Genomic DNA, 26,599 nt, shown 5'->3' with positions numbered 1-26,599 from the left:
GGTGGGATATTTACCCGTGTCAAACAAGCCATTATTTTGCCCTTTTACAAAACACTGACTTAACGAACATAGATGATTGTAAAGTGATTTATCATGCATAACAGGCTATTTTTTTTTTAAGGAATGACTAATGAATTGGGAGTCAACACTCTGATAAAAATTTCTCGCCTCCCCCTTTTGTCGACGATTGCAAAACCAGATATATAAAAACAAAAAAGTGTTTACAATCCCTAAAAATTACAAAGATTTTTTGGAATTATCTCTCTCTACATTTGTGCGTTGTGCATTTCCATTTTAGATGTATACTTTTTTCTTAAATCAAAACTTAAGTTTTTATTTTTCCTTCATCGCTTAAACAAAAAAAGAGAGAAAAGGCAAATAGATCACAACAAAATGAAAATTTTAGAGTTTATGTATGGAAAGAATTTAAATCAATAACAAATGTAAGTAAAAAAAATTTATTCACACACCACAAATGAACACAAAAGTTTGGTTATCCAAGTTTGAGAAATTCCACTAGTTCAACCCTAATAGCTCAGAATTTTATTAGAAAGTGATTTTTCTACACAAGTTTTAAAAAAATAATATGCATGCTTGAAACAAGTTAAAGATGCAAGTGACCTATGGATCACCACCTTTTAAAGAGAATAACATTAAATTCCCAAGTGAACGTGCAATTGCATATTTACCCGAGTCAAACAATCGATTATTTGGCCCATTTAAAAAAAGCTGACCTAACAATCAAAGATGATTGGAAAGTTATTTATCATGCTCATTGGGCTAAATTTTTGTAAGGAATGACATGTGGATTGGGAGTTAGCACACAGTTAAAAATCCCCCGCCTCCCAGTTTTCTTGATGATTGCAGAACATGATGTATACAAACTAAAAAGAGTTTACAATCCCTTAAAATTAAGACACTTTTTGGAATTATCTTTCTCTACATTTGTGCATTGTGCATTTCCATTTTAGATTTATATTTTTTACTTAAATCAAAGCTTGAGTTTTCACTTTCCCTTCATCTCATAAACAAAATAAGAGATAAAAGGCAAATAGATCACAACAAAAGGAAAATTTTAGAGTTTATGTATGGAAAGAATTTAAAGCAATAACATATTTAAGTAAAGAAAATTTATTTACACGCCACAAATGAACACAAAAGTTTTGTTATCCAAGTTTGGGAAATTCCACTAGTTCAACCCTAATATCTCGGAACTTTTAAAGAAAGAGATTTTTCTACACATGTTTTAAAAAATGGATATGCATGCCTGAAACATGTTAAAGATGGAAATGACCTATGGATCCAAAAAATTTAAAAAGAATAACATTAAATTCCCAAGTGAACGTGCGGTGGGATATTTACCTTAGTCTAATAAGCCATTATTTTGCCCTTTTACAAAAAGCTGACCTAAGGATGATAGATGATTGTAAAGTGATATATCATGCGTAATGGGCTATATTTTTGTTAGGAATGACTTATAGATTGGGAGTCAACACTCACATAAAAATCCCCACATCCCTTTTTTTCCGACGATTGCAGAACCTTATATATATAAACTAAAAAATGTTTACAATCCCTAAAAATAACAAACATTTTTTGGAATTATCTCTATATACATTTGTGCATTGTACAGTTCCATTTTAGATGTATACTTTTTTTTCTTAAATCAAAACTTGAGTTTTCACTTTCCTTTCATCTCATAAACAAAAAAGGAGATAAAAGGCAAATAGATCAAAACAAAATGAAAATTTTAGAGTTTATGTATGGAATGAATTTAAAGTAATAACAAATGTAAGTAAAGAAAATTTATTCACACACAACAGATGAACACAAAAGTTTTATTATTCAAGGTTGGGAAATTCCACTAGTTCAACCCTCATTGCTCGGAATTTTATAAGAAAGAAATTTTTCCACACATGTTTTAAAAAATTGATATGCATGCTTGAAACATGTTAAAGATGCAAATGACCTATGGATCTAAATATTTTAAAGAGGATAACAATAAATTTCCAAGTGAACGTGCGATGGGATATTTACCCGAGACAAACAAGCCATTATTTTGCGCATTTACAAAAAACTGACCTAATGATCATAGATGATTGTAAAGTGATTTATCTTGCGTAACGGGCTATATTTTTTTTAAGGAATAACATATGGATTGGGAGTCAACACTCAGTTAATAATCCCCCGCCTCCCCCTGTTCCCGATGATTACAGAATCTGATATACAAAAACTAAAATGAGTTTACAATCCCTAAAAGTTACAAACACTTTTTGGAATTATCTCTCTCAACATTTTTCCACCTTGCATTTACATTTTAGATGTATACTTTTTTCTTAAATCAAAACTTGAGTTTTTACTTTTCCTTCATCTTGTAAACAAAATAAGAGATAAAACGAAAATAGATCACAACAAAATGAAATTTTAAGGTTTATGTATGGAAATAATTTAAAGCAATAACAAATGTAAGTAAAGAAAATTTATTCACACGCCACAAATGAACACAAAAGTTTTGTTATCCAAGTTTGGGAAATTCCATTAGTTCAACCCAAATTTCTCGGAATTTTATAAGAAAGAGATTTTTCTACACATGTTTTAAAAATGGATATGCATTCTTGAAACATGTTCAAGATGGAAATGACCTATGGATCAAAACCTTTTAAAGAGAATAACATTAAATTCCCAAGTGAACGTGCGGTGGGATATTTACTTGAGTCTACCAAGCCTTTATTTTGCCCTTTTACAAAAAGTTGACCTAACGATTATAGATGATTGTAAAGTGATTTATCATGCATAATTGGTAATATTTTTTTTAGGAATGACTTTTAGATTGGGAGTCAACACTTTTGTAAAAACCCCCGCCTCCCTTTTTTCCCGACGATTGCAGAACCTGATATATAAAAACTAAAATTTTTTTACAATCCCTAAAAATTATAGACACTTTTTGGAATTATCTCTCTCTACATTTGTGCATTGTGCATTTCCATTTTAGATGTATACTTTTTTCTTAAATCAAAACTTGAGTTTTCACTTTCCCTTAATCTCATAAAACAAAAAAGAGATAAAAGGCAAATAGATCACAACAAAATGAACATTTTATAGTTTATGTATGGAAAGAATTTAAAGCAATATAAAATTTAAGTAAAGAAAATTTATTCACAGACCACAAATGAACACAAAAGTTTTGTTATCTAAGTTTGGGAAATTCCACTACTTCAACCCTAATAGCTCTGAATTTTAGAAGAAAGAAATTTTTCTACTAATGTTTTAAAAAATGGATATGCATGCTTGAAACGTGTTAAAGATGCAAATGTCTTAAGGATCCATACATTTTAAAGAGAATAACTTTAAATTCCCAAGTGAACGTGCAGTGGGATATTTACCTGAGTGAAACAAGCTATTATTTTGCCTATTTAAAAAAAGTTGACCTAACGATCATAGACGATTGTAAAGTGATTTATCATGCGTAACGGCTATATTTTTGTAAGGAATGATTTATGGATTGGGAATCAACACCCAGTTAAAAATCCCCTGCCTTCCCCTTTTCCCAATGATTGTAGAACCAGATATATAAAAACTAAAAAGAGTTTACAGTCCCTAAAAATTACAGACACTTTTTTGAATTATCACCCTCTATATTTTTGCATTGTGCTTTTCCATTTTAGATGTGTACTTTTTTCTTAAATCAACACTTGAGTTTTCACTTTCCCTTCATCTCGTAAACTAAAAAAGAGATAAAAGGCAAATAGATCACAACAAAATGAAAATTTTAGAGTTTATGTATGGAAAGAATTTAAAGCAATAAAAAATGTAAGTAAAGAAAATTTATTCACAAACCACAAATGAACACAAAATTTTTGTTATCCAACTTTGGGAAATTCCACTAGTTCAACTCTAATAGCTCGGAATTTTATAAGAAAGAGATTTTTCTACATATGTTTTAAAAAATGGATATGCATGCTTGAAATATGTTAAAGATGAAAATGACCTATGGATCCATACCTTTTAAAGTTAATAACATTAAATTCTCAAGTGAATGTGCGGTGGGATATTTATTCAAGTCAAACAAGCCATTATTTTGCCCATTTACAAAAAGCTGACCTAAAGATCATAGATGATTGTAAAGTGATTTATCATGTGTAACAGGCTATATTTTTGTAAGGGATGGCTTATAGATTGGGAGTCAACACTAAGTTAAAAATCCCCAGCTTCCCCCTTTTTCCCGAAAATTGTAGAACCTGATATGTAAAAACTAAAAATAGTTTAAAATCCCTAAAAATTAAAGATACTTTTTGGAATTATCTCTCTCTAAATTTTTGCATTGTGAATTTCCATTTTAGATGTAAAAATTTTTCTTAAATCATGTAGAATTTAGGATCTCATGAAAGGAACTTTAGATCAACAAGAAAGAAGAAGAAGAAGAGAGAAGGAGAAGAGAAGAAGAAGAACGTGGAAGGAGAGAGTTTGGATTAAGGGAGAAGAGGGTTGGGTCCAAAAGAAAAATGAGGGCTGGACGAATTTGTGGAAAGAAAGGAGAGTGCTTCAATGCCTTACCTCTTAGCCAATTCCTTTATTTATAGTTTTATAATTAGGGCTACAACTTGATCAAAGAAAAGACATAAAAGGAACACATACTTACACTTCTATGCCATCTTTATGGAAAGTACCATATTTTACACATATGCCACTCCTTTGACGTGTGGGCTTCTTGTCTTGAGCTCGTGGGCTTGAGCCCACCTTCCAACACTCCCGCTAAAGCTGGAGGAGAAAAGACATCATAAATACCCAACTTGCCACTTATAAACGGTAGGATTTTGGATGTAATGGGTTTAGTGAGAATATCAACTACTTGCTCTTGAGATGACACATGTTTGAGAGAGATTATTCCTGCTTGAAACTTCTCTCTTATGAAATGACAATCCACCTCATTATGTTTAGTTAATTCATGAAAAGCTGGATTTGAAGTGATATGAATGGCTGCTTGATTATCACAATGCAGATTCATGGACCCCTTTTTATAAAAACCTAGTTCGGAGAGAAGGGTCCTGGTGCATAAAAGTTCACTAACGGTATGGACCAAAGCTCTGTATTCTGCTTCGGGGCTAGATCTTGCAACCACATTTTGCTTCTTACTTTTTGATGTAACCAAGTTTCCCCCAACCAGAGTACAATATCCTGATGTAGATTTTCTGTCATCAAGAAATCCAGCCCAATCTGCATCCAAGAAGCCTTCTATGTTTAAGTGCCCATGCTTTTTATACAGCAATCCTCTTCCTGGAGTTCCTTTTAGATAACGTAATATTCTCTCTAAAGCCTGCCAGTGGGTAATTTGTGGTTTGTGCATGAATTGACTCACCACACTTACAACATATGATATGTCTGACCTAGTTACCGTGAGATAAATCAGTTTTCCCACGAGTCTTTGATATTTGCCAATATCAATATCTTCTTCATTTGTGGCACATAATTTTACATTTGTATCCATAGGTGTGTCAACTAGTCTACAACCCTTCATTCATGTTTCTTCAAGGAGATCCAAGACATACTTCCTTTGAGACAATATTATCCCATGTTTAGATTGAAGAACTTCTATACCCAAAAAATATTTAAGCATACCAAGGTCTTTAGTCTTGAATTCCTGACATATCATCTGTTTCACCTCTTGTATGCTCAAAGCATCATCACCGGTTAAGATAATATCATCCACGTATACGGCTAATAATATTTTCCCTTTGATCGTATCTTTATAATATACAGAATGATCAACTGAGCACTGATGAAAACCAAACTGCAGGAGTGTTTGACTAAATTTATCAAACCAAGCCTGAGGGGACTGCTTAAGCCCATATAAAGAATTTTTTAACTAGCATACTGACTCCCCCTCAGCCACATAACCAGGTGGTTGAACCATATAAATTTCCTCACTGATATCACCATTTAAAAAAGAATATTTAACATCCAACTGATAGACGGGCCATGAGGAGTTAGCAACAATAGATAAAATGATGCATACTGAATTGAATTTTGCAACAGGAGAGGCTTTAAGGGGAGCAACCGATCCATCCGGATTATGTTTCACTGCAAAAACCTATCGACAACCAACCAGTCTTTTACCTTTCAAGAGTGATGTTAAGTACCATGTTTTGTTTTCGTATAAGGTGTGCATTTCATCATCCATAGCCACCTTCCATCCTGGATGTCTCAGGGCCTCCTGATACGACTGTGGAACAGAAGTAGAAGAAAGGGAAGCGAGAAACTGAAAACACTCGGAAGACAAGCGATGGTGAGACATAAAATTTGAGATAGGATGTGGAGTAGTACAGGAGCAACATATTTTTCTTAAAGCAATAGTCAAGTATCAAATTCAGGCCCATACATAGGAGGAGAAGGACTTACCTCGAGTGGATTCGACAACTCCACAGGTGAAGGTACGGCCAGTGCATCAGGGATGGATCCACTTCAAGATTGCATGGCACACGTGGACAAGGAGTAGTAGAAGGACAAGTCCATCCTGGAGGAGCATCATGAGAGGAGTAGAAGGGGGTGTCCTCAAAGAAAGTCACATCCCTAAAGATAAAGATCCTTCGAAAGGTAGGATTGTAACAGACATAACCTTTCTGGGTATGAGAGTATCCCAAAAAAATGCACTTCATAGACCGAGGATGAAGTTTACTTTTATGTGGGGATGTAACATGAACAAAACACGTACATACAAACACTTTCAAAGGACGAGAAAAAGGAACTTCACCATTAAATAACACAAAGTAAGGAGTTTTATGATGAACGACTGATGAAGGTAACCTATTAATGAGAAAGCATATTGTAAGTATAGCATGAGGCCAATAGAAATAGGGTACCTTCATGGAGTAGAGGAGGCCCCGAGAAACTTCAAGAAGATGACGATTCTTCCTTTCAGCAACACCATTTTGTTGTGGAGTATAGGCACATGATGTTTGATGAATAAGACCATTACTCTCACAAAATGATTTGAAGTCATGAGACATGTATTCCTTAGCATTATCAGATCTAAGGGTTTGAATTTTCTTCCCAAATTGTGTCAAGACCATAACATGAAATTTTTTAAAACAAATGAAGAATTTCGGAACATTCTTTAAAAAGATATAATCAAGTCACTCGAGTAAAATCATCAACAAAAATGACAAATATTTAACTTGGGAAATATTTGAGACACATAAAGGGCCCCATACATCAGAATGTATTAGCTCAAATGGAGCAGTACTTGTAGTTGTAAGACGAGGAGAATATGTACTCCTGACAAGTTTACTTTACTGACAAACCTCACAACTGAAATTAGAAAAGTCCTTCTAAAGATTGAACCAAAGAACGAAGTGAAGGGGTTGACGGATGACCAAGTCGGTTGTGCCAAAGTTGGGCCTCAGATGAAGTGGACGATAATGCTGCTAATGATGGAAGAGTGAAGTAGTACAAACCCCCCTTTTCATGGCCACCACCAATCACCCACTTCGTAGTGAGATCCTGAAAGACACAAGAAGATGGTGAGAAGGTGATAGAGCAATTTAATTGTTTGGTCAATTGACTAACTGAGAGAAAATTTAAAGGAAATTGAGGAAAAAACAAAACATCTTGAAGGGGAATAGATGAAGTAAGAGAGGAGGAAGCTTTGCCAAGGACCTTGGTTTGGGTACCATCAGCAATAGTAACGAATTTATGAGGATAACAAAGAGATAAGGACTGCAACAAGTGTTTGTTACCTAATAAATGTTCGGAGGCCCTGGAGTCGATGATCCAAGAGGAAGAAGAAGAAGAGGAAGAAAGCATACATGAGGCAATAGTAGTGGCAGCAGTAGATGATGAGGGAATAGATTATTCCAAGAAGGACTTCATTTTCTGAAATGCAGCATAGTCCTCAGCCGTAAGAGTCCCATTTTCGAATGATGATTCAGCCTTATCTTCATTTTTCTCAACGTTAACCGAGAGTGGGTTAGCTATGGCCCAATCAGGCTTGCCATGAAGTTTCCAGCTTGATGCCACAAGGCGGTTCTGACGGCCATAATAAGTGAAAAGTTGAGGCTCTGTACGGAAAGAATTCTGACCCGTTCTACCACCTCTCATAGTTTGACCCCCTCTCATATTTCTGCCCCATCCTCGGGATGAGGAAGATGTTCCCCGATTGCCAGAGAACATCGCCGAAGGAGCATCAATAGGAGAAGGAAGGGATGGATCCGGTATCCGAAGTAATGTAGCACTAATATCATCAAATGATGGAAGAGCAGAAGAACTTAGAAGCTGAGTTTTTGCTACCTCAAGGTATGGTTTAATATTCGATAAGCAAATGGCTACTGCCAAAACTTCTCTTTGTTGTTCTTGAACGGCAATATCTGTGGAATATGGCTGAGCTAGTTTCCATTCTTGAAGAAGACCTTGAAACCGTGCCATATTATCTCCATGTTTTGTATGCAGCATGTTTTGTAAGACATCATATATTTTTTGTAATGAAGCAATGCATGAGTAAATCTTGACACAAGTGTCCCATATGTTCTTGACGATTTCCAAGTGGATCACATTGTTGGCCACCTGCTCTTCCATGCTATTAATGAGCCAACTTATCACCATGTTATCATCCTTAACCCACTTCTGGTAGGACGCATCTTCTTCATCAATTGGAGGAAAGTTAACAATGTGGCTCAAGAGATTACGAGTAATAAGAACCCTCCGAACCGATTGTGACCAGCTCATGTAATTGGAGAGACCTCTAAGTAGAATTGTAGCAATACGGAGTATATCACTCTTATTACTATTGTATCCAATCTCCATGATGAGGCAAGTAAAATATGGAGGTCAAGGGAAAATGCCTTCTTCAAAGAACAATTACTCAATATAATTCGAAGAACCCGTAGACCAAATCAATCACCAACAAAAGAGAACAAGAACCAATATATTTCACAAGGGCAAGCACCAAATTATCAACAAATTTGTGCCTTTAGAAAGTGATAACAACATCCAACCATCACTCAACTTCTCTTGTATTCATAAGAACAAAGAGAAGAAAGTAGATGCAACCGATTAGGCCTTAATTCAAACTCCAACACAAACGAGCAATAGACAAAAATTTAGGGAAGATTTAACGACAAACCAAGACACTTGAAAGAGATTTATCTTCAGCTCATGGGAGACTTCAACGTAAAAAAATTCAATTTTTGAAGTTAAAAAAATGGAACTACAAAGGGTAAATGACTGCAGGAATTTCATCAAACATATAATGAGCATCCAACAACATAACACAAACCCATGAGCAACCTTAAGTAGGAGAAGATGCAGCAACATGTGCTGGAATTCTACCTTAATTGAGATGGATCCAAATTACATAAAGGTAATTGAATTTCACCCATCAATCTTAAAAAGATGCAAACAACAAATGATCTTGATCACTCATTAAATTGATTTACCAGGAGTCAAGATTATAACATCAATTTAGTCATAGAAATAAATCTTTACAACATATAAAGATTTATCTTGACTTGATGTGACTCAAAATTCAAGAAGTAAAAAAAACACTAAAAAGGAGTATGTAAATAAAAAAAGTAAACAAAAAAAAACGTAAATAAGAAGAGCATGAAATTATCTCTTCACGACTTAACCCCTTTTACAACTTCTTGAACAAATTTCATAATAACTCCATGAAGAGATTCTAAACTCCTTGCTCTGATACCAAGTAGAATTTAGGATCTCATGAAAGGAACTTTAGATCAACAAGAAAGAAGAAGAAGAAGAAGAGAGAAGGAGAAGAGAAGAAAAAGAAAGTGGAAGGAGAGAGTTTGGATTAAGGGAGAAGAGTGTTACGTCAAAAATAAAAATGAGGGCTGGACGAATTTGTGGAAAGAGAGGAGAGTGATTTAATGCCTACCTCTTAGCCAATGCCATTATTTATAGTTTTAAAATACCCTTAGGGCTACAACTTGAAAAAACAAAAGACATAAAAGGAACACATTTTTACCCTTCTATGCCATCTTTATGGAAAGTACCATATTTTACACATACGCCACTCCTTTGATGTGTGGGCTTCTTGTCTTGAACACGTGGGCTTGAGCCCATCTTCCAATAAATCAAAACTTGTGTTTTCACTTTCCCTTCATCTCGTAAAAAAAAGAGATAAAAGGCAAATAGATCACAAAAAAATGAAATTTTAGAGTTTATCTATGGAAAGAATTTAAAAAAATAACAAATGTACGTAAAGAAAATCTATTCACACACCACAAATGAACACAAAAGTTTTGTTATCCAAGTTTGGGAAATTCCACTAGTTCAACCCAAATAGCTCAAAATTTTATAAGCAAGATATTTTTCTACACATGTTTTAAAAAATGGATAAGCATGGTTGAAACATGTTAAAGATACAAATGACCCATGGATTCAAACCTTTTAAAGAGAATAACATTAAATTCCCAAGTGAACGTGCGAAGGGATATTTACTCGAGGCAAACAAGCCATTATTTTTCCTATTTACAAAAAGCAGACCTAACGATCATATATGATTGTAAAGTGATTTATCATTCGTAACGGGCTATATTTTTTTAAGGAATGACTGATGGATTGGGAGTGAACGCTCAGTTAAAAATCCTCCACCTCCCCCTTTTCCTGACGATTGCAGAACCTGATATATAAAAACTAAAAAGAGTTTACAATCCCTAAAAATTATAGACATTTTTTTGGAATTATCTCTCTCGACATTTGTGCATTGTGCATTGTGCATTTCCATTTTAAATGTATACTTTTTTCTTAAATCAAAACTTGAGTTTTCACTTTCCCTTCATCTCGTATACAAAAAAAGAGATAAAAGGAAAATAGATCACAACAAAATGAAAATGTTAGAGTTTATTTACGGAAAGAAAAGCAATAAAAATGAAAGTAAATAAAATTTATTCAGACACCACAAATGAACACAAAAGTTTTGTTATCCAAGTTTGGGAAATTCCTCTAGTTCAACCCTAATAGGTCGGAATTTAATAAGAAAGATATTTTTCTACACATGTTTTAAAAAATGGATATGCATGCTTGAAACATGTTAAAGATTCAAATGACCTATGAATGAAAACCTTTTAAAGAGAATAACATTAAATTCCCAAGTGAACGTGCGGTGGGATATTTACTCGAGTCAAACAAACCATTATTTTGCCTATTTACAAAAAGTTGACCTAACGATCATAGATGATTGTAAAGTGATTTATCATGCGTAACAGGCTATATTTTTGTAAGGAATGATTGATGGTTTGGGAATGAACACTCAGATAAAAATCCACCGCCTCCCCCTTTACCCAGCAATTGCAGTACATGATATATAAAAACAAAAAAGAGTTTACAATCCCTAAAAATTACAGACACTTTTTGGAATTATCTCTCTCTACATTTGTGTATTGTGCATTTCCATTTGAGATGTATACTTTTTTCTTAAATCAACACTTGAGTTTTCACTTTCCCTTCATCTCGTCAACAAAGATAGAGATAAAAGGCAAATAGGTCACAGCAAAATGAAAATTTTAGATTTTATGTATGGAAAGAATTTAAAGCAATAACAAATGTAAGGAAAGAAAATTTATTCACACACCACAAATGAACACAAACGTTTTGTTACCCCTGTTTGGGAAATTCCACTACTTAAACCCTAATAGCTCTGAATTTTATAAGAAAGAGAATTTTCTACACATGTTTAAAAAAATGGATATGCATGCTTGAAACATGTTAAAGATGCAAATGACCAATGGATCCAAACCTATTAAAGAGAATAACAATAAATTCCCAAGTGAACGTGGGGTGCGATATTTACATGAGTCAAACAAGCCATTATTTTGCCCATTTACAAAATATTGACCTAACGATCGTAGATGATTGTAAAGTGATTTATCATGCGGAACGGGCTATATTTTTGTAAGGAATGACTTATGGATTGGGAGTCAACACTCAGGTAAAAATTTCCTGCCTCCCTCTTATCCCGACGATTGCAGAACCTAATATATAAAAACTAAAAAGAGTTTACAATACTTAAAAATTACAAACAGTTTTTAGAATTATCTCTCTCTACATTTGTGCATTGTGCATTTCCATTTTATATGTATACTTTTTCCTTAAATCAAAACTTGAGTTTTCACTTTCCCTTCAACTCGTTAACAAAAAAAAGAGATAAAAGGCAAAAAGATCACAACAAAATGAAAATTGGAGAGTTTATGAATGGAAAGAATTTAAAGCAAAAACAAATTTAAGTAAAAAAATTTATTCACACACCACAAATGAACACAAAAGTTTAGTTATCCAAGTTTGGGAAATTCCACTAGTTCTACCCTAATAGCTCGGAATTTTATAAGAAAGAGATTTTTCTACACATGTTTTAAAAAATAGATATGCATGCTTGAAACATGTTAAATATGCAAATGACCTATGGATCCAAACCTTTTTAAAGAGAATAACAATAAATTCCCAAGTGAATGTGGGGTGGGATATTTACACGAGTCAAACAAGTCATTATTTTGGCCATTTAAAAAAAATGACCTAACGATCGTAGATGATTGTAAAGTGATTTATCATGCGTAATGGGCTATATTTTTGTAAGGAGTGACTTATGGATTGGGAGTTAACACTCAGTTAAAAATCCCCCACCTCCCCTTTTTCCCAACGAATGCAAAACTTGATAAATAAAACTAAAAAGAGTTCACAATCCCTAAAATTTAGAGTCACTTTTTGGAATTATCACTTTTTACATTTGTGCATTTTGAATTTCCATTTTAGATGTATACTTTTTTCTTCAATCAAAACTTGAGTTTTCACTTTCCCTTCTTCTTGTAAACAAAAAAATAGATAAAAGGCAAATAGATCACAACAAAATGAAAATTTTGGAGTTTTTGTATGGAAAGAATTTAAAACAATAACTAATGTAAGTAAAGAATATTTATTCACACACCTCAAATGAACACAAAAGTTTTGTTATCCAAGTTTGGGAAATTCCACTACTTCAACCCCAATAGATCGGAATTTTATAAGAAAGAGATTTTTCTACACATGTTTTAAAAAAGGGATATGCATGCTTGAAACATGTTAAAGATGGAAATGATCTATAGATCCAAACCTTTTAAAGAGAATAATTTTAAATTCCCAAGTGAATGTGTGGTGGGATATTTACCGGAGTCAAACAAGCCATTTTTCCTATTTACAAAAAAGCTGACCTAACGATCATAGATGATAGTAAAGTGATTTATCATGCGTAACGGGATATATTTTGCCAATTTCTATAACGAATGACATATGGATATGGAGTCAACACGCAGTTAAAAATCCTCTGCCTCCCCCTTTTCCCGACGATTGTAGAACCAGATATAAAAACTAAAAAGATTTTACAATATGTAAAAATTACAGACACTTTTTGGAATTATCTCTCTCTACATTTATGCATTGTGCATTTTCATTTTTGATGTATACTTTTTTTATAAATCAAAACTAGAGTTTTCACTTTCCCTTCGTCTCGTAAACAAAAAAAAGCGATAAAAGGCAAACTGCTCGCAACAAAATGAAAATTTTAGAGTTTATGTATGGAAAGCATTTAAAGCAATAAAAAATGTAAGTGCATAAAATTTATTCACACACCACAAAAGAACACAAAAGTTTTGTTATCCAAGTTTGGGAAATTCCACTAGTTCAGCCCTAATAGCTCAAAATTTTATAACAATGAGATTTTTCTACACATGTTTTAAAAAATTGATATGCATGCTTGAAACATGTTAAAGATGCAAATGACCTATGGATCCAAGCCTTTTAAAGACAATAACATTAAATTCTTAAGTTAACATGCGGTGGGATATTTAGCCGAGTCAAACAAGCAGTTATGTTGCCCATTTACAAAAAGGTGACCTAACGATCATAGATGATTGTAAAGTGATTTTTCATGCGTAACGGGCTATATTTTTGTAAGGAATGACTTATGGATTGGGAGTCAAGACTTAGTTAAAAATCCCCCGCCTCCCCCTTTACCCGACGATTGCAGAATCTCATACGTAAAATCTAAAAAGAGTTTACAATCCCTAAAAATTACAGACACTTTTTGGAGTTATTGCTCCCTACATTTGTGCATTGTGCATTTACAATTTACATGAACACTTTTTTCATAAATCAAAACTCGAGTTTTCACTTTCTCTTCATCTCGTAAACAAAAAAAGAGATAACAAGCAAGTAGATCACAACAAAATGAAAATTTTAGAGTTTATGTATGGAAAGAATTTGACGCAATAAAAAATTTAAGTAAAGAAAATTTATTCACACACCACAAATGAACACAAAAGTTTTGTTATCCATGTTTGGGAAATTCCAATAGTTCAACACTAATAGCTCGGAATTTTATAAGAAAACTATGTTTCTAGACATGTTTTAAAAAGTGGATATGCATGCTTGAAACATGTTAAAGATGCAAATGACCTATGGATCCAAACCTTTTAAAGAGAATAACATTAAATTCCCAAGTGAACGTGTGGTGGGATATTTACCAGAGTCAAACAAGCCATTATTTTGCACATTTACAAAAAGTTGGTCTATCCATCATAGATGATTGTAAAGTGATTTATCATGCATAACGGGCTATATTTTTGTAAGGAATGACTTATGGATTTGGAGTCAACACTAAGTTAAAAATCCCCTGCCTCCCCCTTTTCCCGACGATTGTAGAACCTAATATATTAAAACTAAAAAGACTTTACAGCCTAAAAATTACAGACACTTTTTGGAATTATCTCTCTATACATTTGTGCATTGTGCATTTCAATTTTAGATGTATATTTTTTCTTAAATCAAAACTTGATTTTTACTTTCCCTTCATCTCGTAAACAAAAAAAGAGATAAAGGGCATATGGATCACATCAAAATGAAAGTTTTAGAGTTTATGTATGGAAAGAATTTAACGCAATAACAAATTTAACTAAAGGAAATTTATTCACAAACAACAAAATGAACTCAAAAGTTTTGTTATCCAAGTTTGGGAAATTCCACTTGTTCAACACCAACATCTCCGAATTTTACAACCAAGAGATTTTTCTACACATGTTTTAAAAAGTGGATATGCAAGATTGAAACATGTTAAAGATGGAAATGACCTATGGATCCAAACCTTTTGAAAAGAATAAGATTAAATTCCCAAGTAAACATGCGGTGGGATATTTACATGAGTCAAACAAGGCATTATTTTACCCATTTACAAAAAGCTGACCTGACGATATAGATGATTGTAAAGTGATTTATTGTGCATAACAGGCTATATTTATGTAAGGAATGACTTATGGATTGGGAGTCTACACTCATTTAAAAATCCCCCGCCTCCCCATTTTCCCGACGATTGCAGAACCTAATATATAAAAACTAAAAAGTGTTTACAATCCCTAAAAATAACGAACACTTTTTGGAATGATCTCTCTCTACATTTGGGCATTATGCATTTCCATTTAAGATGTATAGTTTTTTCTTAACTCAAAACTTGAGTTTTCCCTATCCCTTCATCTCATAAAATAAAAAAGACATAAAAGGAAAATAGATCACAAATGATTTGGGAAATTCCACTAGTTCAACCCTTATACCTCGGAATTTTATAAGAAAGAGATTTTTCTACACACGTTTTAAAAAATAGATATGCATGATTGAAACATGTTAAAGAATCAAATGACCTAAGGATCCAAAACATTTAAAGAGAATAACATTAAGTTCCCATGTGAACGCGTGGTGGAATATTAACCCGAGTCAAACAAGCCATTATTTTGCCCATTTACAAAATGCTGATCTAACGATCATAAATGATTGTCAAGTGATTTATAATGCGTAACGGGGTATTTTTTGTAAGGAATGACTTATGGATTGGGTGTCAACTCTTAGTTAAAAATCCCTGGCCTCCTCCTTTTCCCAATGTTTGCAGAACTTGATATATAAAATCTAAAAAGAGTTTAAAATCCCTTTAAATTACAGACACTTTTTGGAATTATCCCTCTCTACATTTGTGCATTGTGCATTTCCATTTTAGAAGTATACTTTTTTCTAAAATCAAAACTTGAGTTTTGACTTTGCCTTAATCTTGTAAATAGAAAAGGAGATAAAAGACAAATTGATCGCAAAAAAATGAAAATTTTTGAGTTTATGTATGGAAATAATTTAAAGAAATAACAAATTTGAGTAATGAAAGTTATTCACACACCACAAATGAACACAAAAGTTTTGTTATCCAAGTTTGGGAAATTCCACTAGTTCAACCCTAATAGCTCTGAAATTTAGAAGAAAAAGATTTTTCTACACATGTTTTAAAAAATGGGTATGCATGCTTGAAACATGTTAAAGATGCAAATGTCATATGGATCCAAACCTTTTAAAGAGAATAATATTAAATTCCGAATTGAACGTGCGGTGGGATATTTACCTGAGTCAAACAAGCCATTTTTTTCCCATTTACAAAAAGCTGACCTAACGATCATAGAAGACTGTAATGTGATTTATCTTGCGTAACGGGCTATATTTTTGTAAGGAATGACTTAAGGATTGGGACTCAACACTCAGTAAAAAATCCCCCGCCTCCCCCTTTTCCTGATGATTGCACAACCATAAATATAAAAACTAAAAAGAGTTTACAATCCCTTTAAATTACAGAAACTTTTTTGAATTATCTCTCTCTACATTTGTGCGTTGTGCATTTCCATTTTAGATGTATACTTTTTTCTTAAATAAAAACTTGAGTTTTCACTTTCCCATCATCTCGTAAACAAAAAAAGGAGATAAAAGACAAATAGATCACAACTTGTTTGGGAAATTCCACTAGTTCAACCCTAATAGCTCGGAATTTTATAAAAAAGAGATTTTTCTACACATGTTTTAAAAAATGGATATGCATTCTTGAAACATGTTAAAGACTCAAATGACCTATGGATCTAAACCTTTTAAAGAGAATAACATTAAGTTCCCAAGTGAACGTGCGGTGGGATATTTGCCCGAGTCAAACAAGCCATTTTTTTGCCCATTTACAAAAAGCTGACCTAACAATCATAGATGATTGTAAAGTCATTTATCATGTGCAACGGGCTATATTTTTGTAAGGAATGACTTATGGATTGGGAGTCAACACTCAGTTAAAAATCCCTGCCTCCTCCTTTCCCCGACGATTGTAGAATCTGATATATAAAAACTTAAAAGAGTTTACAATCCCTAAAAATAATAGACACTCTTCGGAATTATCCCTCCCCACATTTTTGCATTGTGCATTTCCATTTTAGGGTTATTCTTTTTTCTTAAATCAAAATTCGAATTTTTACTTTCCTTTCATCTCGTAAACAAAAAAAGTTAAAAAGACAATTAGATCACAACAAAATGAAAATTTTAGAGTTTATGTATGGAAAGAATTTAAAGCAATAACAAATTTAAGTAAAGAAAATTTATTCACACGCCACAAATGAACACAAAAGTTTTGTTATCCTAGTTTGGGAAATTCCACTAGTTCAACCCTTATAGCTCGAAATTTTAAAAGAAAGAGATTTTTCTACACATGTTTTAAAAAATGGATATGCATGCTTGAAACATGTTAAAGATGCAAATGACCTATGGATCCAAACCTTTCAAAGAGAATAACTTTAAATTTCCAAGTGAATGTGCGGTGGGATATTTACCCGAGTCAAACAAGCCATTATTTTGCCCATTTAGAAAAAGTTGACCTAATGATCAGAGATGATTGTAAAGTGATTTATTATGAGTTAACGGCTATATTTTTTTAACCAATGACTTATGGATTGGGAGACAACACTTAGTTTAAAATACCCCTCCTCCCTCTTTTCCCGATGATTACAGAACCTGAAATATAAAAACTAAAAAGAGTTTACAATCCCTTTTAATTACAGACACTTTTTGGAATTATCTCTGTCTAAATTTGTGCATTGTTCATTTGCATTTTAGTGGTATACTTTTTTTTAAATCAAAACATGAGTTTTCACTTTCCCTTCAATTTGTAAACAGAAAAGGAGATAAAACACAAATAGATCACAACAAAATGAAAATTTTAGCGTTGATGTATGGAAAGAATTTAAAGAAATAATAAATTCAAGTAAAGAAATTTTATTCACACACAACAAATGAACACAAAAGTTTTGTTATCCAAGTTTGGGAAATTCCACTAGTTCAACCCTAATAGCTCGAGGTTTTATAAGAAAGAGATTTTTCTACACGTGTTTTAAAAAATGGATATGCATGCTTGAAACATGTTAAAGATGCAAATGAACTATGGATCCAAACCTTTTAAATAGAATAACATTAAATTCCCAAGTGAACATGCGGTGGGATATTTACCGGAGTCAAACAAGCATTTATTTTGCCCATTTACAAAAACCTAACGTAACGATCATAGATGATTGTAAAGTGATTGATCATGCTCACTGGGCTATATTTTTATAAGGAATGACTTATGGATTGGGAGTCAACACTCAGTTAAAAATCCCCCGCCTCCTCCTTTTCCCGACGATTGCAGAACCTGATATATAAAAACTAAAAAGAGTTTCAATCCCAAAAAATTATAGACCATTTTTGGAATTATCTATCTCTACATTTATGCATTGTGCATTTCAATTTGAGATGTAGACTTTTTTCTTCAATAAAAACTTTAGTTTTCACTTTCCCTTCATCTCGTAAACATAAAGAGAGATAAAAGGCAAATAGATCACAACAAAATGAAACTTTTAGTGTTTATGTATGGAAATAATTTAAAGGAATAACAAATTTAACTAAAGAAAATTTATTCACACACCACAAATGAAAAGAAAATTTTTTTTATCCAAGTTTGGGTAATTCCACTAGTTCAACCCTAAAAGCTCTGAATTTTATAAGAAATCGATTTTTCTACACATGTTTTAAAAAATGGATATGCATGCTTGAAACATGTTAAAGATGCAAATGACCTATGGATCCAAACCTTTTAAAGAGAACAACATTAAATTCCTAAGAGAAGGTGCGGTGGGATATTTACCCGAGTCAAACAAGCCATTATTTTGCCCATTTACAAAACCCTGACCGAATGTTCAGAGGTGATTGTAAAGTGATTATGTCTAACGGGCTGTATTTTTGTAAGGAATGACTTATGGATTGGGAGTCAACGCATAATTAGAAATCCCCCGCCTCCCCATTTTCCCGACGATAGTAGAACATGATATATAAAAACTAAGAAGAGTTTACAATCCCTCAATATTACAAACACTTTTTGGAATTATCTATCTCTACATTTGGGCATTGTGCATTTCCATTTTAGAGTACAATTTTTTCTTAAATCAAAACTTGAATTTTAAGTTTCCCTTCATCTCGTAAACAAAAAAAGAGATAAAACGCAATTAGATTGCAAAAAAATGAAAATTTTAGAGTTTATGTAAGGAATGAATTTAAAGCAATAACAAATGTAAGTGAAAAAAATTTATTCAAACAACACAAATGAACACAAAAGTATTGTTATCCAAGTTTGGGAAATTCCACTTGTTCAACCCTAATAGCTAGGAATTTTATAAGAAAGATATTTTTCTACACAAGTTTTAAAAAATGGATTTTCATTCTTGATACATGTTAAACATGCAAATGACCTATGGATCGAAACCTTTTTAAGAGAATAATATTAAGTTCCCAAGTGAACGTACGGTGGGATATTTACTCGAGTCAAACAAGCCATTATTTTGCCCATTTACAAAAATCTGACCTAACGATCATAGATGATTGTAAAATGATTCGTCATGTGTAACGGGCTATAATTTTGTAAGGAATGACTAATTGACAGGGAGTCAACACTCAGTTAAAAATCCCCCGCCACCCTCTTTTCCCGACGGTTGTAGAACCTGATATATAAAAACTAAAAAGAGTTTACAATCCCTAAAAATTATAGTCACTTTTTTGAATTATCCCTCACTACATTTGTGCACTGTGCATTTTCAATTTAGATGAATACTTTTGTCTTAAATCAAAACTTGAGTATTCACTTTCCGTTCATCTCTTTAAAAAAAACAAGCGATAAAAGGAAAATAGATTGAACAAAATTGAAAATTTTAGAGTTTATGTCTGGAAAGAATTTAAAGCAACAAAAAATGTAAGAAAATATAATTTATTCACACACCACAATTGAACACAAAAATTTTGTTATCCAAGTTTGGGAAATTCCACTAGTTCAATCCTAATAGCTCGGAATTTTATAAGAAAGCAATTTTTCTACACATGTTTTAAAAAATGCATATGGATGCTTGAAACATGTTAAAGTTGAAAATTACCTATGCATCCAAACCTTTTAAAGAGAGTAAAATTAAATTCCCATGTGAACGTTCGGTAGGATATTTGCCCGAATCAAACAATCCATTATTTTGCCCATTTACAAAAAGATGACCTAACGATCATAGATGATTGTAAAGTGATTTATCATGCGTAACGGGCTATATTTTTGTAAGGAATAAATTATGGTTTGTGAGTCAACACTTAGTTAAAAATCTCCTACCTCCCCATTTTCCCTATGATAGTAGAACCTGATATATAAAAACTAAAAAGAGTTTACAATCCCTAAAAATTAAAGATAGTTTTTGGAATTATCACTCTCTACATTTGTGCATTGTGAATTTCAATTTTAGATGTCTACTTTTTTCTAAAATCAAAACTTGAATTTTAACTTTTGCATCATCTCGTAAACAAAAAAAAAGATAGAAGGTAAATAGATCGATACAAAATGAAAATTTTAGAGTTTATGTATGGAAAAAATTTAAAGCAATAAAAAATGTAAGTAAATAAAATTTATATACACACCACAAATGAAAAAAAAAGTTTTGTTATCAAAGTTTCGGAAATTGCACTAGTTCAACTCTAATATCTCAGAATTTTATATGAAAGAGATTTTTCTACACATGTTTTAAAAAATGGATATGCATCCTTGAAACTTTTTAAAGATATGAATGACCTATGGATCCAAACCTTTTAAAGAGGATAACATTAAATTCCCAAGTGAACGTGTGGTGGGATATTTACCCGAGTCAAACAAGCCAATATTTTGCCCATTTACAAAAAGTTGACCTAACGATCATAGATGATTGTAAAGTGATTTAGCATGCGTAACGGGCTATATTTTTTTAAATAATGACTTATGGATTGGGAGTCAACATTCAGTTAAAAATCCCCTGCTTCCCCCTTTTCCCGACGTTTGCAGAACCTGATATATAAATACTAAAAAGAGTTTAAAATTATTAAAAATTATAGAAACTTTTTGGAATTATCCCTTTCTACATTTGTGCTTTGTGCATTTCTATTTTAGATGTTTACTTTTTTTTTAAATGAAAACTTGATTTTTGACTTTCCCTTCATCTCGTAAGCAAAAAATCGATAAAAGGCAAATAGATCGCAACAAAATGATTATTTTAGAATTTATGTATGGAAACAATTTAAAGAAACAATAAATGTAGGAAAAGATAATTTATTCACACAGAACAAATGAACAAAAAAGTTTTCTTATCCGAGTTTGGGAAATTCCACTAGTTCAACCCAAATATCTCGAAATTTAATAAAATAAAGAAATTTTCTACACATATTTTAAAAAATTGATATGCATGCTTGAAACTTGTTAAAGATGCAAATGACCTATGGATACAAACTTTTTAAATAGAATAACATTAAATTCTCAAGTGAACGTGCGGTGGGATATTTACCCGAGTCAAACAAGCCATTATTTTGCCCTTTTACAAAAAACTGACCTAACGATCATAGATGATTGTAAAGTGATTTAGAATGCATAACTGGCTATATTTTTGTAAATAATGTCTTATGGATTGGGAGTCAACATTCAATGAAAAATCCCCAGCCTCACCCTTTTCCCGATGATTGCAGAACCTGATATATTAAAACTAAAAAGAGTTTACAATCCTTAAAAATTCTAGAAAGTTTTTGGAATTATCCATCTCAAAATTTTTGCTTTGTATGTTTCTAATATAAATGTATACTTTTTTCTTAAATCAAAAACTTGGTTTTTCACTTTCCCTTCATCTCGTAAGCTAAAAAAACCGATAAAAGGCAAATAGATCGCAACATAAAGAAACTTTTAGAGTTTATGTATGGAAAGAATTTAAAGCAATAAAAAATGTATGTAAAGATAATTTATTCACACAGCACAAATGAACAAAAAAGTTTTCTTATCCAAGTTTGGGAAATTCCATTAGTTCAACCCAAATATCTCGAAATTTATCAAAAGAAAGAAATATTTCTACACATATATTAAAAAATGGAAATGCATGTTTGAAACATGTTAAAGTTGAAAATTACCGATGGATCCAAACCTTTTAAAGAGAATAACATTAAATTCCCAAGTGAACGTGTGGTGGGATATTTACCTGACTCAAAGAAGCCATTATTTTGCCAATTTAGAAAAGGTTGACCTAACGATCATAGATAATTGTAATATGATTTATCATGCGTAACTGGATATATTTTTGTAAATAATGACTTATGGATTGGGAGTCAACACTCAGTTAAAAATCCCCCACCTCCCCCTTTTCGCGACGATTGTAGAAACTTATATATTGAAACAAAAAAGAGTTTAAAATCCAGAAAAATTACAGAAAATCTTTTGAATTATCTCTCTCTGCATTTGTGCATTGTGCATTTCAATTTTAGATGTGTACTTTTTTCTTAAATCAAAACTTGAGTTTTCACTTCACCTTCATCTCGTAAACTAAAAAAGAGATAAAAGGCAAATAGATCACAAAAAAATGAAAATTTTAGAGTTTATGTTTGTAAAGAATTTAACCCTAATAGTAAGTAAATAAATAAAAATTATTGACACACCACAATGAACACAAAAGTTATCCATGTTTGGAAAATTCCACTAGTTCAACCCTAATAGTTCGGAATTTTATAAGAAAGAGATTTTTCTAAAAATGTTTTAAAAAATGGATATGCATCCTTGAAACATGTTAAAGATGCAAAATACCAATGTATCCAAACATTTTAAAGAGAATAACATTAAATTCCCAAGTGAATGTGCGGTGGGATATTTACCCGAGTCAAACAAGCCATTATTTTGCCCATTTACAGAAAGCTGACCTAACGATCATAGATGATTGTAAAGTGATTTATCATGTGTAACAGGCTATATTTTTTTAATGAATGACTTATGGATCAGGATTCAACACTCAATTAAAAATCCCCCGCCTCCCCCTTTTCCCTTCGATTGCTGAACCTGATATATAAATACTAAAAAGAGTTTACAATCCCTAAAAATTACAGACACTTTTTGGAATTATATCTCTCTACATTTGTGCATTGTGCATTTCCATTTTAGATGTATACTTTTTTCTTAAATCAAAACATGAGTTTTCACTTTTCCTTCATCTCGTCAACAAAAAAAGAGATAAAAGGCAAATAGATCGCAACAAAATGAAAATTTTAGAGTTTAGGTATGGAAAGAATTAAAAGCAATAAAAAATGTAAATAACAAAATGAAAATTTTAGAGTTTATGTATGAAAATAATTTAAAGCAATAACCAATGTAAGTAAAGAAAATTTATTGACACACCACAAATGAATGCAAAAGTTTTGTTATCCAAGTTTGGGAAATTCCACTAGTTCAATCCTAATAGCTCAGAGTTTAATAAGAAAGTTAAGAAAGTTATTTTTCTACACATGTTTTAAAAAATGGCTATACATGCTTGAAACAGGTTAAAGATGCAAATGACAATGGATCCAAACCTTTTAAAGAGTATAACATTAAATTCCCAAGTGAACGTGCTGTGGGATATTTACCTGAGTCAAACAAGCCAATATTTTGCCCATTTACAAAAAACATACCTAACGATCATAGATGATTGTGAAGTGATTTATCATGCGTAACGGGCTATATTTTTGTAAGGAATCACTTATGGATTGGGAGTCAACACTCAGTTAAAAATCCCCGGCCTCCCCCTTTTCTCGTCGATTGCAGAACCTGATATATAAAAACTAAAAAGAGTTTACAATCCATAAAAATTACGGAAAATTTTTGGAATTATCCCTCTCTACATTTGTGCATTGTGCATTTCCATTTTAGACATATACTTTTTTCCTCACTAAAAATTTGAGTTTTCCCTTTCCCTTCATCAAGTAAAGAAAAAAAGCGATCAAAGGCAAATAGATCGTAACAAATTGAAAATTATAGAGGTTATGTATGGAATGAATTTAAAGCAATAACAAATGTAATTAAAGAAAATTTATTCACAGGCCCCAAATAAACGCAAATGTTTTGTCATCCCTATTTAGGAAATTCCATTAGTTCAACCCATATAACTTAGAATTTTATAAGAAAGAGATTTTTCTACACATGTTTTAAAAAAAGGATATGCATGCTCGAAACATGTTAAAGATGCAAATGACCTATGGATCCAAACCTTTTAAAGAGAATAACATTAAATTCCCAAGTGAACGTGCGGTGGGATATTTACCCGAGTCAAACAAGCCATTATTTGGCCCATTTACAGAAAGCTGACCTAACGATCATAGATGCTTGTAAAGTGATTTATCATGCGTAATGGGCTATATTTTTGTAAGGAATGACTTATTGATTGGGAGTCAACACTCAGTTAAAAATCCTGCGCCTCCCCCTACTCCAGACGATTGCAGAACTTGATATATAAAAACTAAATAGAGTTTACCATCCCTCAAAATTACAGACCCTTTTTGGAATTATCCCTCTCTACATTTGTGCATTGTGCATTTCCGTTTTATATGTATACTTTTTTATTAAATAAAAACTTGAGTTTTCCCTTTCCCTTCATCTCGTAAACAAAAAAAATGATAAAAGGCAAATAGATCGCAACAAAATGAAAATTTTAGAGTTTCTGTATGGAAAGAATTTAAAGCAACAACAAATGTAAGTAAAGAAAATTTATTCACACACCACAAATGAACACAAATATTTTGTTATCCAAGTTTGGGAAATTCCACTAGTTCAACCCTAATAGCTCAAAATTTTAGTAGAAAGAGATTTATCTACGCATGTTTTAAAAAATTGATATGCATGCTTGAAACATGTTAAAGATGCAAATGACCTATGGATCCAAACCTTTTAAAGAGAATAACATTAAATTCCCAAGTGAACGTGCGGTGGGATATTTACCTGAGTCAAACTAGCCATTATTTTACCCATTTACAAAAAGCTGACCTAACAATCATAGCTGATTGTAAAGTGATTTCTCGTGCGTAATGAGCTATATTTTTGTAAGGAATGACTTATGGATTGGGAGTCAACACTCATTTAAAAATCCCCCACCTCCCCCTTTTCTCGACGAGTGCAGAACCTGAAATAGAAAAAATAAAAAGAGTTTACAATCCCAAAATATTACAAACACTTTTTTGAATTATCCCTCTCTTCGTTTTTGCATTGTGCAATTCCATTGTAGATTTATACTTTTTTCTTAAATCAAAACTTGATTTTTCACTTTCCCATCATCTCGTTAAACAAAAATTGATAAAATGCAAATAGATCGCAACAAAATGAAAATTTTAGAGTTTATGTTTGGAAAGAATTTAAAGCAATAACAAATTTACGTAAAGAAAATTTATTCACACACCACAAATGAACACAAAAGTTTTGTTATCCAAGTTTGGGAAATTCCACTAGTTCAACCCTAATAGTTTGAAATATTATAAGAAAGAGATTTATCTACACAAGTTTTAAAAAATGGATATGCATGCTTGAAGCAAGTTAAAGATACAAATGACCTATGGATCCAAACCTTTTAAAGAGAATAACATTAAATTCCCTAGTGAACGTGCGTTGGGATATTTACCAGAGTCAAACAAGCCATTATTTTGTCCTTTTTCTAAAGCTGACCTAACGGTCATAGATGATTGTGAAGTGATTTTTCATGCATAACGGGCTATATTTTTGTAAGGAATAACTAATGGATTGGGAGTCAACAATAAGTTAAAAATCCCGAGTATCCCCCTTTTCCCGTCGATTGCAGAACCTGATATATAAAAACTAAAAATATTTTGCAATCCCTAAGAATTATAGACACTTATTGGAATTATCGCTCTCTACATTTGTGCATTGTGCATTTCCATTTTAGACATACACATTTTTCATAAATCAAAACTTGAGTTTTCACTTTCCCTTCATCTTGTAAACAAAAGAAGCGATAAAAAGCAAATAGATCGCAACAAAATGAAAATTTTACTATTGATGAATGGAAAAAATTTATAGAAATAAAAAATGTAAGTAAATAAAATTTATTCACACACCACAAATAAACACAAATGTTTTGTTATCCATGTTTGGGTAATTCCACTAGTTCAACCCTAATAGCTCGAAATTTAATAAGAAAGAGATTTTTCTACACATGTTTTAAAAAATGGGTATGCATGCTTGAAACAAGTTAAAAATGCAAATGACCTATGGATCCAAACCTTTTAAAGAGAATAACATTGAATTCCCAAGTGAACGTGCGGTGGGATATTTACCCTAGTCAAACAAGCCATTATTTTACCCATTTATAGAAAGCTGACCTAACGATCATAGATGATTGTAAATTGATTTATCATGTGTAACAGACTATATTTTTGTAAGGCATTACTTTTGGATTGGGAGTCA

Source organism: Aristolochia californica, unplaced genomic scaffold, assembly GCF_029961685.1.
Source record: "Aristolochia californica isolate CCGP_79_NKW_82.1479 unplaced genomic scaffold, dmAriCali1.0.hap1 SCAF_4, whole genome shotgun sequence".
Lineage (NCBI taxonomy): Eukaryota > Viridiplantae > Streptophyta > Magnoliopsida > Piperales > Aristolochiaceae > Aristolochia > Aristolochia californica.
This window is presented reverse-complemented; position numbering follows the sequence as displayed.